The sequence below is a fragment of the Heteronotia binoei genome, chromosome 2 (assembly GCF_032191835.1).
Source record: "Heteronotia binoei isolate CCM8104 ecotype False Entrance Well chromosome 2, APGP_CSIRO_Hbin_v1, whole genome shotgun sequence".
NCBI lineage: Eukaryota > Metazoa > Chordata > Lepidosauria > Squamata > Gekkonidae > Heteronotia > Heteronotia binoei.
The window spans coordinates 91,765,626-91,774,372 of NC_083224.1; the positions used below are offsets into that span (position 1 = coordinate 91,765,626).

Here is an 8,747-nt window from a genome sequence, read left to right on the forward strand (position 1 = left end):
TGATGATTTAATGTAAAGAGATAATAACATATGATAATATTTGTCTCTTAAGAAAGTATACTATATGCAGATTAGATTAATATAGCACTGATATTTGTAACCCCATTTTTCTATTTCCCTTTTACCTGTTCCCTTTAACTTTCTAGAAAACAATATTTTTTTTTCAAATTGGAACTATGTATGCTGCTTGAGAATCAGTTGTGTTTGAGAACCATTCATGCAAGCTGCAAAGTAACATTGTACTGTAATGCGTGAGCAATTGCCTTTAGCACTTGATTGGTTTGTATCAGAGAAATATTTGTAATGCTTTGTTATGATTTGTATGGTAAATGATTATTTTATTTATGTTAAAGTTCCAAAGCTAAAAGAAAGCGGCCAGTGGAAGGTGAACGAAACACAGAACTGAACCTAGGACCTGTGTAGCCGCCGCACCTGTCAGACTTCGGTCTGCTACCCAAAGGAGAAATCATATACACACGTGGTGGAGGGATGGGGGAGGGATGGTGGCTCAGTGGTAGAGCATCTGCTTGAGAAGCAGAAGGTCCCAGGTTCAATCCCCGGCATCTCCAAAAAAGGGTCCAGGCAAATAGGTGTGAAAAACCTCAGCTTGAGACCCTGGAGAGCCGCCGCCAGTCTGAGAAGACAATACTGACTTTGATGGATCAAGGGTCTGATTCAGTATAAGGCAGCTTCATATGTTCATATGTGGTACTGTCTACGTCTTTCAAGCAAAGGAGAACTGAGACAGTGGACTGTAAAGTACTACCTTACACGAGTGATGTGAAATAACACTCTGATTTTGAAACTACTACCTTACAAGAGTGGTGTGGAATAACTTTTTTCTATGGACATTTAATGAATTTTGGTTTGTGATGATAATAATATAATTGCATCATTATTAAAGAAATTGCTTAAGCATTTATTTGCAACATAAAAACGCAGTGGTTTATTTCTAGTGTTTGCTAATCCCCAGGTGGGGGCAGGGAATCCTCTAGTTTGGAGGCCCTCCCCCTGCTTCAGGGTCATCAGAAAGGGGTGGGGGGAATGTCTTCTGGGCACTCATTATTCCCTATGGAGACCAATTGGAGAATAGATCTGAGGGTATCTGGGGCTCTGGTGGGGGGGCTGTATTATGAGGTAGAGGCACCACATTTGCAGCATAGCATCCAATGCCTCTCCTCAAAAGACCCTCCAAGTTTCAAAAAGATTGGACTGAAGGGTCCAATTCTATGAGCCCCAAAAGAAGGTGCCCCTAGCCTTCATTATTTCCTATGGAGAGAAGGCATTTAAAAGATGTGTGGTCCCTTTAAATGTGGTCAGAACTTCCTTTGGAGTTCAATTATACTTGTCACAACCTTTCTCCTGGCTGCACCCCCAAAGTCTCCTGGCTCCATTCCCAAAATCTCCTGGCTCTAACCCCAAAGTCCCCAAATGTTTCTTAAACTGGACTTGGCAACCGTATATATTAAATTATCAAACTTTTTTTCTGCATCCAAAAATAAAAACACTTTTTTTCCTTTTCTTGTTCACAAATTCAATTGCATCTATAATAAATCGTATATTATCTTTTATATACTTCTTTGGTACAAAACCTGTTTGACCACTGTAAATTAGATTTGGTATACATTTTTAAAATCTTTCTGCCAATACTGTAGCAAAGATTTTGAAATCTACATTCAGCAGAGAAATAGGTCCATATTTTATTTCATTTCTGTTAATAGACAGTGGTAGCATTCAATCATTGCCTTCTTTATACATTAATGTATAATTCTTTTATCTCATTCATAACTTTTTGTAATGGTATCATTAGGACTTCTTCAAAGTGTTTATAATACATTGCTGTTAGCCCATCTGGGTCTGGAGCTTTGTCCTTTTTCATATTTTGAATTGTCTGGGAAATTTCTTGAATTGTTATTAATTTAAAAATTTCCTGTGTTCTGGTGTGAAATTTGTGGTTGGGATTTCAAAACATTATCTGATGAGCACAATGGGAAGGCACTACTCGGCCGCTTTCAATCCAAAAGCAGCCAGGCATCACTAAAACACTGCGCTCTTTGGAGGCTTCCAAGTCATTACTCTTTTTTTTCTCTCCTTCCTAAGATAATATGCCAAATATCTGCTGGGTTTATTGGCATGTTTGAAATGTCTTTGTTTTAAAAATTTTATTTTTTCTGTGCCTCTTCCATTTCTAACATGTCTATTTGGTTTTGTAGTTGTCTGATCTTTGTTAACATGCCTTTATTAAGATTTTTCAAATGCTCCCTGCTATTCTATTGGTTTATTCTGATTTTTCTAATTTTTTTTTTTGCAGCAGCTGCTAAGAAGATTCCTTAGATAAAAGTTTTCCTCGCTTACCAAATTGTAGCTGAAGACATTCCTTCTCTATTATTTATTTTCATTCATTCAGACCTTTATTGGTATAAAAGCAATAATGATTCACAATCAAAAGTAGATACAAAGGCCTGAAGTATAGTAAGAACAATACATAAAACAATCAATTAAAATAGCAACCAATGAAACAAATCAAGAGTAGACACCCAGCAATTAAAATACAGTAGTTGCCTAGATTTAATTTTATAGGCTTCTACTAAGAAATTCGCAACACCTTCTCTATTTTAAAAATGCTTCCAGATCTTTTGTACACTTGCTTGCTACATCATCTTGTAATAGCTGATCATATTCCTTTTAGTTTTCTGTTCCATTGCCAAACTACTTCTATGGGATTATGGTCTGCAAATATCCTTGGTTGAATCTCTGCTGTGACTAGATTTTTTAAGGTTTTTTGATAGCCAGTACATATCTATATGTTTGATGTTTATCGGAGAAGAAAGTAAAGTCTCTGCCATTTGGGTGCTTGATCCTTCAGACATCTTCTACTTCTAGCACGTCCAAATATTGGAATGTGTTTTTGGGTAATTTCCCACATTTAAAATTCCTGGATTTGTCCTTTAGATCTAGTACTCTGTTCATGTCTCTAAATACCATTAAACCTTCATCTTGAAACTCTAGCATAGCTTGGAAAAAGTTCTTGAAAATTTTAACTTCAGTATTATTTGGAGCATAAATTATTGCTAACACATACACTTTACCTTCTGTGAGTCTCATTTTAGGATTAGGCGTCTTCCTTCTAGGTCTTTTAATTCTTCTAATACTTTTTGTTTTGACCTGAAGGACGATATACTTTACTTATTTTTTTTTAACAATTTAAATACGTTTATGTTTTTTCTTTATATGAGTTTCTGCATTTGCCTTTTATGTTAACTAAAAGTTTTCATACATTTTGTGGGAGAATTCAGTCGATTAATATTTACTCATACTATTTTTAATTTATCCATTTTATCCCAATGTGGATGTCAATTATTTCTACTTTTAAGGTCTTAGGTAATAACACAGGTCGAGATGCAGGACAGGAACCTGGAAGTGACCGACAGGCTGCTTCAGCGTGCTGCTGCACCGGGCCCCTGGGCCCCACAACGATGGGACCGATGCCACAGGGACGGGCTCGAAACACTCTATAACCCCTCAAAAGAACAGCAGTCTAGCTCGCTTCCCCCGAGCCCTGCCGCCATAAGCCTCAAGGGGGCTCATTTTGCGGCATCTCCCGGCGGGAGGGTGGCACCCGCACGGGACACATATCAAATGAAAGAGGGGGCACAGGGCTATCAGAAACAGCCGGCGGAGGGAGTCACGAGACCACCCCACTGGGGGATCCACACCCCGAAAGTGATGAAGGTGGCGCAGACAGAGCCAACAGAGCCAACAGGACAAAATAAATAGGCTGCATTATGCAGCACAGTTGAGAAAGTGCCTTATCCCATATACTGATGAAGTAAATACAGGATCTGAGAACAAAATTGCACCAGAAGACACAAACACAAAGCTCCCTTACACTGAATCAGTGCTTGGGTCCACCAAAGTCAGTATTATCTACTCCAGTCACAAACACAAAGCTCCCTTACACTGAATCAGTGCTTGGGTCCACCAAAGTCAGTATTGTCACATAAGAACATAAGAGAAGCCCTGTTGGATCAGGCCAGTGGCCCATCCAGTCCAACACTCTGCGTCACATAAGAACATAAGAGAAGCCCTGTTGCATCAGGCCAGTGGCCCCTCCAGTCCAAAACTCTGTGTAACATAAGAATATAAGAGAAGCCCTGTTGCATCAGGCCAGTGGCCCCTCCAGTCCAACACTCTGTGCCACATAAAAATATAAGCGAAGCCCTGTTGCATCAGACCAATGGCCCCTCCAGTCCAACACTCTGTGTCACATAAAAATATAAGAGAAGCCCTGTTGCATCAGACCAATGGCTCATCCAGCCCACCACTCTGGTCACATAAGAACATAAGAGAAGCCCTGTTGCATCAGACCAATGGCTCATCCAGTCCACCACTCTGGTCACATAAGAACATAAGAGAAGCCCTGTTAGATCAGGCCAGTGGCCCCTCCAGTCCAACACTCTGTGTCACATAAAAATATAAGAGAAGCCCTGTTGCATCAGACCAATGGCTCATCCAGCCCACCACTCTGGTCACATAAGAACATAAGAGAAGCCCTGTTGCATCAGACCAATGGCTCATCCAGTCCACCACTCTGGTCACATAAGAACATAAGAGAAGCCCTGTTAGATCAGGCCAGTGGCCCCTCCAGTCCAACACTCTGTGTCACATAAGAACATAAGAGAAGCCCTGTTGCATCAGGCCAGTGGCCCCTCCAGTCCAACACTCTGTGCCACATAAGAATATAAGAGAAGCCCTGTTGCATCAGGCCAGTGGCCCCTCCAGTCCAACACTCTGTGCCACATAAAAATATAAGAGAAGCCCTGTTGCATCAGACCAATGGCTCATCCAGTCCACCACTCTGGTCACATAAGAACATAAGAGAAGCCCTGTTAGATCAGGCCAGTGGCCCCTCCAGTCCAACACTCTGTGTCACATAAGAACATAAGAGAAGCCCTGTTGGATCAGGCCAGTGGCCCCTCTAGTCCAACACTCTGTGTCACATAAGAACATAAGGAGGGAAGGAAGGGAGGAGGGAGGGAAGGGAAGGGAGGAAGGAAGGAAGGGAAGGAAGGGAAGGAAGGAAGGAAGGAAGGAAGGAAGGAAGGAAGGAAGGAAGGAAGGAAGGAAGGAAGGAAGGAAGGAAGGAAGGAAGGAAGGAAGGAAGGAAGGAAGGAAGGAAGGAAGGAAGGAAGGGGGGATGGAGGGAGGGAGGGAAGGAAGGAAGGAAGGAAGGAAGGAAGGAAGGAAGGAAGGAAGGAAGGAAGGGGGAGGGAGGGAAGGAAGAAAGAAAGAAAGGAAGGGAGGGAGGAGGGAGGGAAGGAAGGAAGGGAAGGGAGTGAGGGAAGGAAGGGAGGGAAGGAAGGAAGGAAGAAAGGAAGGAAGGGAGGAGGGATGGAAGGAAGGAAGGAAGGAAGGAAGGGAAGGGAGTGAGGGAAGGAAGGAAGGAAGGCAGGGAGGGAAGAAAGGAAGGCCCCCCCCGCCCCGCCCCCCCCGCTTTCGGCCCCCTTACCTGCTTCCAGGGCGGCAGAGAGTCCAGCGGCGGCGGCGGCGAGTCCTGCGGCGGCGGCCTCTCCTTCGCTTCCCTGGCCTCCGCCGGGCCCCACGTGCCGGCGGGGAAGGCGGCGAGGGAGGGAGGGAGCTGCCGGTGCTGGCCTCTGGAGGCCTCCAGGGACCAGCGCCGGCTGCTCCGCGGCCTCTCCGCGGCCTCCGCTGGTCGCTGGGGGCCCTCCAGAGACTCTGGAAGGCCCCCAGCGACCAGCGGAGGCCACGGAGAGGCCTTCGCTGGTCGGCGCTGGTCCCGGAAGACCCTCCAGAGGCTCTGGAAGGCCTTCCGGGACCAGCGCCGGCTGCTCCGCGGCCTCTCCGCGGCCCCCGCTGGTCCCTGGAGGCCGCGCAGAGGCCTTCGCTGGTCGGTGGGTGGTCCCGGAAGGCCTTCCAGAGGCTCTGGAAGGCCTTCCAGGACCAGCGCCGGCTGCTCCGCGGCCCCCGCTGGTCCCTGGAGGCCCTCCAGAGACTCTGGAGGGCCTCCAGGAACCAGGGAAGGCCGCGCAGAGGCCTTCGCTCGTCGGCGGGTGGTCCCGGAAGGCCTTCCAGAGGCTCTGGAAGGCCTTCCGGGACCAGCGCCGGCTGCTCCGCGGCCTCTCCGCGGCCTCCGCTGGTCCCTGGAGGCCCTCCAGAGACTCTGGAGGGCCTCCAGGGACCAGCGGAGGCCGCGCAGAGGCCTTCGCTGGTCGGCGGGTGGTCCTGGAAGGCCTTCCAGAGGCTCTGGAAGGCCTTCCGGGACCAGCGCCGGCTGCTCCGCGGCCCCCGCTGGTCCCTGGAGGCCCTCCAGAGACTCTGGAGGGCCTCCAGGGACCAGCGGAGGCCGCGCAGAGGCCTTCGCTGGTCGGCGGATGGTCCCGGAAGGCCTTCCAGAGGCTCTGGAAGGCCTTCCGGGACCAGCGCCGGCTGCTCCGCGGCCTCTCCGCGGCCCCCGCTGGTCCCTGGAGGCTTTATTAGGGGCCTCTTCTCCATGCTGAGAGCAGCTTGCAAAGTTTTTAAAAAGGGAGGTTCAGAAACTCTACCTTTCTCCTCTCCGCCGCAGGGCCAGCCTCGCCTTCTTTCTTCATTTTGGTTCTCCTCCTGCACCCATCCTTTCCACCATTTCCAGTAACTATCTTCAAATAAATTTAGCAGGGTTTCCAGATGTCTAATCAGAACCCGAAGTGTGGGTCTCTCCCCCCCCCCGCCCCGCCCGTGCGCGCTCGCGCTCACGGTAGGCTTGCAGCAGATGGACAGACCAAAAGTCGTTTTAATCCCAGGTAGTTGTGCAGTTTCTGGGACAATTCTCTCAGCCCCACCTACCACACAGGGTGAAGGGGGGAAGGTAAAGAAGATTGTAAACCACTCAGATTCAGAGAAAAAGGCGAGGCATAAACCCAATATCTCAGGGGTGGAATATCTTCTTCTCATGATGTGTAACTAAATACAGTGAAATTGGAGTTGAAGTCCTAAACACCCAATCTTGAAAACACAGAAATCAATAAACGTTTGCTTCTGTGTACAAATTGTAGAGGAGGGTTGGTATTAATCGATTACAGCTAGAAGGAAGGCAATAAGTCTTTGAGCTCCTTAAAGATTAAGGATTTATTGTATCGAAAGGTTTCCTGGTCCCACCTGGAGGCTGGCAATCATAGCCTGGGGAGGTGAAGGACTACTGATAGACTTCTTTCTCTGCACTGTAGACTTAGGAATTAGCCAAAACTCTTCCTCAGACTGGCTGCTCAAGGAAAACATTTTTAAAAGTAATTTTTGTTAAAGTTGCTCTTGTTCTTGAATGGGAGGGTAATTTTTTTATGCCTGAAGGAAAAGCTGAAATTTCCCATAGATTGTTGTGATCTTCTTGAGAGAGATAGCAGATTCACTTGCTTACTGTAAGACAGTGGAATCAAGCAGATCACAAGGAGACAAAAGTCCTTTTATTGGGGATCTCTAAGCCTTCACATTGCTACAGTTCCCAGAGTTCTTTGGATAAAATGAAGCAGCTTAATTTTGCTGCAGTGAGCATGCTTTTTGGGGCCAGAAGGTGTGTGCTTTTGTCCAACACTGCAAGCTCTATTGTGAATTCTTTTTGTATGTGTGTGCAACTTGACTCTACTTCCTTGTGTTTTCTAAGTAGAATAATAGAATCATAGAGTTGGAAGGGACCTCCAGGGTCATCTAGCCCAACCCCCTACACTAGAGAGCGATCTGACTAAACTGATTTAACCTCTAGTAGTTAATGCAGGAGTGCTGACCTTGAGGATTCCCCTAAGCATGTTAAGCATTCTGTTTTCATCCCTCTCCAAAACTAGGGCTCTTAAGCTACTTCAGATGACTAGTTGATGAATCTTCAGTATATTTCCTTTTTCTGCACAACTGTGTATTAGTGAATGTTTGGGTCCAGTGGCACCTTTAAGACCAATGAAGTTTTATTCGAAGTGTGAGCTTTTACGTGCCAAGCACACTTTTTCAGACAATAGTATGGAATGGAATTAGCAGTCCTACTTATATAGATAGTGGGCAGTGAATTACTATGCAAAATAGTGAAGATGTTTTAAACAGATTAAAGCCTGGGTTTAAGGGGGAGGGGACAGCAAAGGCAATAAACATGTCAGACGTTGAGACTGATGTCTATGTCATTAGGTTTGTTAATTGGAAAGAGCAATAAATTGAGTGTCTGTTGTAATGTTCCACTGGTCTCCTTTCAAGCATGGGTTAAAATAGCTGCCCTGAGCCGGCTAGGGGAAGGTGGGATATAAATGCAATAAAATAAAAATAAATAAATAAATAAAACATCTTTTTCTTAGAAATTCTGTCAGAAAATTGGCCTGGAAACATTTCCTGCCTCAGCAGCCTTCCAAGGCCAGACTTTGCAGGACTTGAACCCCGGGGAATGGAGGGGGGCAGGTGCACTGAGGAACACTTGGTGGTTGTGTTGGGGGGGTTGTGCAAATTTTACCAACTTGTCAACAAGGATAGTATGTGGAACCTTATCAAAATGGGGATGGGGAGGCAGATCGCCTGCCTTTGCCATCTCCCCACAAGGCAGGGAGGCGGGAAAGGTAGGGAGGCGGGAAAGGCAGGTCCATGGCTTCCATCCCCATTTAAACACCAGGCTGGGGTGTTTAAATGGGGAGGGGAAACAGATTGCCTGCCTTTGCTGCTCTCCCTGCCTGCCTCCCATTTTTTTGAGTGGGGGGGTGCCATTTTTTGGTTTTGCCCCCTCT

The 8,747-nt window shown here is 46.3% G+C and overlaps 1 non-coding gene across 1 annotated transcript; it reads left to right on the forward strand.

Moving 5' to 3' along the window:
* Positions 1–494: 494 nt before the first annotated feature.
* On the forward strand, positions 495–569 carry TRNAL-GAG (transfer RNA leucine (anticodon GAG)). The gene has a single exon. It is a non-coding gene; the product is annotated as a tRNA-Leu (tRNA).
* Positions 570–8,747: the final 8,178 nt, after the last annotated feature.